A 7,808-nucleotide genomic window follows, 5' to 3' on the forward strand; every position below is an offset into this window, starting at 1 on the left:
AGCCATGCTCCCTGCAGCAGGAGAGTTGAGGCATTCATATTTGTGGCTGCCACGTGAGAATTATGCACCCCGTGGATGATTGATAGAAGTACACTGAGCACCTGAAAGCCGAGGTTTTGGAATCAAACAGGCTGAGCTCAAGCCCAGCTCAATCATTTGCTAGCTCTCCCATAGGTTGCCTAACCTGTGAGCCCCAGTCTCCAAGTCAGTAAAATGGAAGTAATAACAACGAATTCAAATGGTTGTTTTAAGAATCAGATGAGATAATACAATGAAAACACCCAAATGCACAGTAATCATTCAACAAATATTAGAAGCTCATTGTTCACTCAGCACATTCACTGACACCCATAATACGCTGAGTACTGTTCAAGGCTCAGGGAGTGTAGCAGTGAGCAAAAGGGAGGGTGCATTTTAGTAGAAGGAGTTAGACAATAAACAGACAACCGAGCAAAATATAAAATGTGTCTGAGTTTTGTAACTGTGATGGAGGAACATGAAGTAAGAAAGCGGGAGGGCTATGTCTTATGCTACCAGAGTGGGGAAGGAAGCCTCCCCCAAAAGGTGACGTTTGAGCAGAGAGCACTAGGCAGTGAGGGACAAGGACATTCTGGTGAATTGGGTCCTGTGTTTCAGGTCAAAGAAACAAGGGCCAAAGCCCTGTGGTCAGCTGCACTTCGCCTGCTAGAGGAACAGCATGGAGGCCGGTGGGCTGGAGCAGAGTGGGAGGCAGAGGGTGGTTGGGGATGAGGTTGGAGAAATAGTTGGGGCAGGAAATGCAGAGTTGGAGTCATGGCTTTGCTCTTTATCTGAATAAGATGGGAAGTCTATGTAGATTATGTAGTGTTGGCAGTTCTCCACATTCTTGCCACCACTTTCACCTGACAGTTTTTCATGCCAGTGTGACAGGCATAAAGTAGTATCTCCTTGCTTTAATTTGGATTTCCCATATTATTGAAGAGGTTGAACAGTTCTGTGTAAAAATTTTATTCATTTGGATTTCTGCTTCTATGGATTGCCTATTCATATTTGTTGCCTATTTTTCTATAGAATTTTCTGTCTTTTTGATTCACAGTTTTTTGTGTGTGTGTTATAGACAGTATTCTTTAATGATTTTAGACTTTGAAATATTTTCTATTAGTTATCACTTGTTTGCTAATTTCGTCTGTAGATCTGCAGTAGGTTGGGTATTATGTTCCAAGAGTTCCTGTCTACCTGGAACGTTAGAATGTGACCTTATTTGGAAAGAGTCTTTGCTGATGTAATTAGTTAGGATCTCAAGATGAACTCTTCCTTGATTTAGGATGGGCTATAAATGCAATGACTGGTGTCCTAATAAGAAGAGGCAAGGACACAGAAAGACACATAAAGAAAGCCATGTGAAGACAGAAGCAGAGATTGGAGTTATGCTGCCATAAACCAAGGAATGCCTGGGATCCTCAGAAACTGGAGGAGCCTTCAGAGGTAGCATGGCCCTTCTGACACCTTGACTCTAGACTTCAAAACTGTGAGAGGATAAACTTCTGTGGTTTTAAGCCACCCGGTTGTGGAACATGTAATGACGGCCCCAGGAAACTAATACAGATTTTGGTACTGGCTAGTGGTGTGCTGCTACAAATACCAAAAATGTGGATGTAGCTTTGAAATTGGGTAATGGGCAGAGGCTGGAAGAATTTCGAGATTTATTATAGAAAAAGCCTCCATTGTACTAAAGAGATTGTTGACAGGAACATGAACGTTAAAGGCAATTCTAATGAGGGCTCAGATGGAAGCGAGGAGCACAGCTGAGAGTCTCTATCATTTTAGAGAATACAGTGAGCATCATGAACAGAACGCCGCTAGAAATATGAATGTCAAGGGCACTTCTGGTGAGGCCTTAAGAGGAAATGAGGAACATGTTATTGGGAACTGGAGCAAAGGCAATCGTGTTATAAAATGGCAGAGAATTTGGCTGATTAATGTTCTACTGTTGGGTGAAAAGCAGAGCTTGACTTGTATATTTAGTTGAGATTTCTAAGCAACATGTGAAAGGTGTGGCCTGGATTCTCTTTACTGTTGATAGTAAGGCCCAAGAGGAAAGAAACTGAGGGGGGGAATTGTTAAACTTAAGGGAACCAATACTTGATCATTTTGGAGTTCTACCCTTATCCAGATTGCTTTAATTAGGAAATTCACTGTTGAGAGAATACACTCCAGAGAGAGCACCAAGGGTGGGGCTAGACAGCATTTTGCTGGAGAGATTAAGTATGTGACTAATGGAAACCACTGACCATCTCAGCAGAAGCCAGGCATAAAGGTGGGGTTATCCAGGAAGTATCTGGAGAACTGTCATGTCAAATGGCGTCAATCCCCTTGACATACCCTGGAGACCCACAAGGTTTGTGAGAATGCTATACCAGCAGAAACACTGCCATCTTGAACTGAAAGGGACAGAGACTGGATATAATGAACGAAGGCTGTCAGACTTCTAGGATTATACAGGCAGGAAACTAGTTGATAGAGCTACTCAACTGTAAGCATGGGCTACCCAGGATGAGTGACTTGGAGGGCAGAGCCATAGATGTAGAGACAGAGGACAGAGGACAGAGAAGCAGGAGCTACCATGTGGGCCCAGAAGATAGAACATCACGCCACACAGGATTTTTCTTAGGCCTTGAAATCCATAGGATTTGCCCTTCTGGATTTTGGATGTGCCTGGGAATGGTGACTCTTTTATTCCTTAAAAAATTTCCCTTTTGGAATGGGAATGTTTATTCTCTGCTTGTCCCATCATTGTGTTTTAAGCAGATAACTTGTTTTCTAGTTTTGCAGGTATACAGATGGAGAGAGATTTTGCTCCAGAATGGATTATACCCAGAGTCTAACCCAGGGGTGGGCAAACTTTTTGACTCGAGGGCCACAATGGGTTCTTAAACTGGACCGGAGGGCCGGAACAAAAGCATGGATGGAGTGTTTGTGTGAACTAATATACATTCAAAGTAAACATCATTACATAAAAGGGTACGGTCTTTTCTTTTTTTTTAGTTTTATTCATTTCAAACGGGCCGGATCCGGCCCGCGGGCCATAGTTTGCCCACGGCTGGTAACCCATACCTGATTTAGGTCATGAGATTTGGGACTTTTTGTTTTGATGATATTTAGATAAGATTTTAGACTCAGAATTGTTGCTGAAGTGGTTTAAGACTTTTGTGAGTATTTTGCATGTGGGAAGGATGTGAATTTTGGAGGACCGAGGGAACACTGTAGTGGGTTAAATAGTGTTCCCCAAGAAGCTATGTTGAAGTCCTAACCCCTGGCACTTGTGCATGTGACCTTATTTTGAAATAGGGTCTTTGTAGATGTAATCAAATTAAAATGGAATCTTTAGGGTGAACCCTAAGCCAATATGACTGGTATTCTTATAAGAAGAGGATTATACCATGTGAATACAGAGACTTGCCAAGAGGAGGTGGCCATATAATGATAGAGGCAGGGATTGGAGTGATACAGCTACAAGCCCAGGGATACCAAGGATTGTTGGCCAACACCAGAAGCTAAGAAATCGAGGAAGAATTCTCCTCTCTGGGCTTCAGAGGGAGCATGGCCCTGCTGATGCCCTGATTTCAAACTTATAGTCTCTAAAACTATGAGACAATAAATTCCTGTTGAGGTACCACCCAGTTGTGGTACTTTAAGTGTTAGAGAAACCCTAGAAAACCAATACAGTATCTTTTCAATTAATAGAAATATTTAATTTTGATATTGTCAAACTAATCAATGTTTTTGCCTTATGGTTTTTGCTAATTGGGCTTTATTTATAAAGTTCATCCCTGCCCAAAATCATAAGGGGAGTTTTATTCATTTTTAAAATTAGGTTTAGTATTTTACCTTTCAATTTTAGGTTTTTAATCTACTTGGAATCCATCTTTCTATATGGTAATTTTTCGGCAAACCATTAACTAAATAAATTATCTCTTTCTCACTAATTTGTGGTGCCATCTTTATAATGTATCCAGTTCCTATACACATGTCTGTTTATGTATTTTCTCTTCTGTTCCACTGGATTTGTATGTCTGTTCTTGAGTCAGAACCAAACTTTATAAAATTATGTAGCTCTGTTGTATGTCCTAATATCTAATATAGCAAATCACCATTCTTTGTTCTTTTTAAAAATTGATTTAGCTATTTGCGGACCTTGAATATTCATTTTTGCATGTCTTAATTTTGGAATCAATTTGTGAACTTTCTAAAAAAGTCTGATAGAATTCTGATTGAACTTTAATTGAATTTGAAGATGATAGAGTTTCATTAAATTCTCTGCAAATTTGCATTTAGATCTAGAGGGGGATTGAATTCAGTCTATGTATCTATACCTATTTGCATCTGCCTGTCTATCTATAGTGATGGATGTACATACACATTTTGCACATGACCACCTTGTAAGTGGGTTATGGTCTTACTTCAAGAGGAACATAATGCAAATGCCTGGTTGACTCTCCTTTATTGGTTTTAGGAGCCATTGATGAGCAATAGCTAAATCAGTTAATACATGAGGAGTTGCAATAAGGTTGATATTTTAATTTGATGCATTTTTATTGATTTTATTGATTTCTACCCCTTTTTTCTTTTATTATTTTCTTCTTTGGGTTTCTTCTGTAACTTTTTTCCAAATTCTGAATCAAATACTTAGCTCATTTTTTTCTGTCTTTGTTTTCTGATAAATATAGTTAAAGCCACTAATTTTCCGTAAGTCTTACTTTACACGTGTGCCATAGATTTTGACATGTAGTGTTTTTATTGTCATTTAGTTCTAAGGAATTTGTAATTTTCCCTATGGTTTCCTCTTTAATACAAGTGTTATTAAATAGCTTGGATTTTCGGTTTCTATGCATTTGGGATTAAAAAAACCTGTTTTTTTTGTTATCAATTTCTATTTTGCTTACAGTATTTGGAAATGGTTGAATCATCACCCTTTGTAGCCTAGTTCATAGTAGGCTTTTAAGAAAGATTTTAATAAATTAAAATAAGCTTTTACATAATCTACACTAATAAAAGACAAACAAGCAAATTGATCATACCTTTGTTATGCCTTAAGCCACGCCCACCAGCCAATCAGAGCGACTGTATGCAAATTAACCCAACCAAGATGGCGGCTGGCAGCCACGGAGCTGGAGCAAGCAGGAGACTTGGTTGCCCCAATGATGGAGGAAGCCAAGCTTCCCGCCTGCCGCAGCGGCTCTGAGCTCCACTCAAAGCAACAAAGTTTCAATTATAGAAGGTAAATAAATCCCAGAATAAAAAAAAAATGAAAAAAAGGAGAGGCTGGGAGCTTCCGTCTCTGGGGGGCTTGGCCAGCCTGAAAACAGCCCTCAGCTCCTCACCCAGACTGGCCAGGTGCCCCAGTGGACCTCCCATCCTAAAGGGGGTGTGGCCAGCCTGAAAACAGCCATCAGCCCCTCCCCCAGGCTGGCCAGGCACCCCAGTGGGACCCCCACCCTGATCCGGGACACCCTTCAGGGCAAACCAGCCGGCCCCCACCCATGCACCAGGCCTCTATCCTATATAGTAAAAGGGTAATATGCAAACTGACCCTAACAGCAGAAAGACTGGGAACGACTGGTCACTATGACACACACTGACCACCAGGGGGCAGACGCTCAATGCAGGAGCTGCCTCCTGGTGGTCAGTGTGCTGGCAGGGCCACTCAGCCAGAACCGGCCTCACAGCTCAGGGCTGGTGAGCGCAGCAGTGGTGGTGGAGCCTCTCCTGCCTCTGCAGCAGCGCTAAGCCGTCAGTCTGACATCCCCTGAGGGCTCCAGGACTGCGAGAGGGCACAGGCAAGGCTGAGGACCCCTCTCCCCAAGTGCTCGAATCTTGTGCACTGGGCCTCTAGTATTACATAACACATGGAGGGAGAGAAAGGGTACGAAGTTGAAGGTCTGTGGGACACCATGATTCCAGGGAGGATGCAGGATGCTGCTTCTCTGGGTGAGGAGCGCAGACTCTGCCACCTGGTGGTTTCAGATGGGGTCCAAGATGTGCCTTTCCTCAGAGTGCACCAGCGTCTTCAGTCTCCAGAACAGAGAAGGCCTGACCCAAGGGCCTTTTGGTGGCCACCAAAACCAGGTTTCTGGGAGGAAGTTCAGGGCTGAAGATGGGCAGGAGCTCAGAATGGAAGCCCTGCTCCTGAAGGTCCAGCAGCCGGTCCAGCAATAGGGCCAGTCTGGAGAAAGCTACCACGCGGTTCTCCTGGGCCTGGTGGGCCTGAAGAGCAGCAGATTCAGTGGCAGCTGGGGATCCAGCCCTACCTGCTGTAGCCCCCGCTGCACATATTCTTCAGTTTTGAGCTCATGGACCCTGGGGATCCCCTGCACGTCTGGCCGACCGAGCTTGGACTGGACATGCCGGATGACCGTCTCTGGTGCTGCCCAGTAGCAGTGGGTTCGGAGGCCAGGGCCTGCTTTCTGTAGCTTCTCAGCATATTCCTCCAGGGCATGGCAGGCCCCTATCCGCAGCCTGTAGGACAGTTCATAGCCAGGCAGCGCAGCCACTCACTGACTCAGTGGGTAGCTCCCAGGGTCACTCAACTTCATGTAGCAGCAGCCCACTGAGGCCAGGGCCACCACCTCAGGGCAGGAGGAGAAATGCCTCAGCAAGGTGACCCTCAGGTCCCCACAGGCACGGAGGCCTGTCAGCAGCAAGCGGGCCTCACCCTGAGGTGAGGTCTCCAGCGGAAACAGAACCTCCTCACACAGGGTTCTGGGGTTTAACCACTGAACCACATGGTGTGGGGAGAGGTGACAGTGAACTGTACCACCTGTGGGTTCCTCTTCTCCTCTTTTTCCAGAGCCTGCAGGAGCTCCTGGCCCAGGTGCTGGGCGCTCTCCACCAGTCTCTGATCCCCTTCAATGCTCTTCACCTTCAGCCATAGCCCCAGAGACATGAAGCCGGAGAGATGGCCCTGGCCTGAGCCTACATCCACAACCTGGGTGCAGCCTGTGCGGTCACTCAGCTTTTTCACCAGCTTCCTAGCCGCCAGATCTCATGGTGCTTCTTGGGCCTGACATGTTTTCAGAATGGAGCTTTCAGTCGGCAGCTCTGGCTTGGGTTCTCCCGAAACTCTGAGGGGGTCTGGGTAAAGGCCAAGGCATAGGCTGTGGACTTCAGGGCCAGCAGGGTGAGTGGCCACACTGACCTGTACCTGACCACAGGCATCCCCAGCAGCCATGTGGCCAGCTATGGTGGGTTCAGTCCATCCATTGCTTCCTGCCATGAGCAAGGGAGTGTGCCCCACAGATTGTCTGTAAAAAATTCGATGATGTAGGCGTCCAGGATGGAACAGTAGAGAGACAGGACACAGGTGAGATCCACCGCTAGCTGCCTCCTCTCCTCGTGAGAGAGGCCCCGGGCGGAAACACCTGGCATCAGGGTCCAGTCGGTGGCGCCTGGAGAGAGAACGTGGTGAGGAGGGAAGCAGGGTCAGCACCACGCGGATCCGGGACGTGGGCTGGGCTCAGCTCTACAGGCCTCAGCTCTGCAGGCGGGATGAGAAGAAAGCGCTCTGCACTGGCCCAAGACGCTCCATAGTAGGCTTTTTAAAAATGTTCCCATGTGAGCTAAAAATATATACACTTCTCATGCTTTGGTTGTAAGCTCCTTATTCTATCTTAGTTCAAGGTATCAATTGTATGATTCAGATCTATTTGCTTATTTTGTCTTCTTAATATGTAAATCTCTGAGAGGGTATGTGAAATTACTTAAGTATAGTTTTTGATGGATCTCTATTCCCCCCTAATATTAGCTGTTGCTTGATAGTCTTTGAGTTTATG

General features: G+C 45.2%; 1 pseudogene; it reads right to left on the minus strand.

The window, feature by feature from the left end:
- Positions 1-5,875: 5,875 nt before the first annotated feature.
- On the minus strand, positions 5,876-7,404 carry LOC102250964 (annotated as a pseudogene).
- Positions 7,405-7,808: the final 404 nt, after the last annotated feature.

The sequence above is a fragment of the Myotis brandtii genome, unplaced genomic scaffold, assembly GCF_000412655.1.
Source record: "Myotis brandtii unplaced genomic scaffold, ASM41265v1 scaffold105, whole genome shotgun sequence".
Lineage (NCBI taxonomy): Eukaryota > Metazoa > Chordata > Mammalia > Chiroptera > Vespertilionidae > Myotis > Myotis brandtii.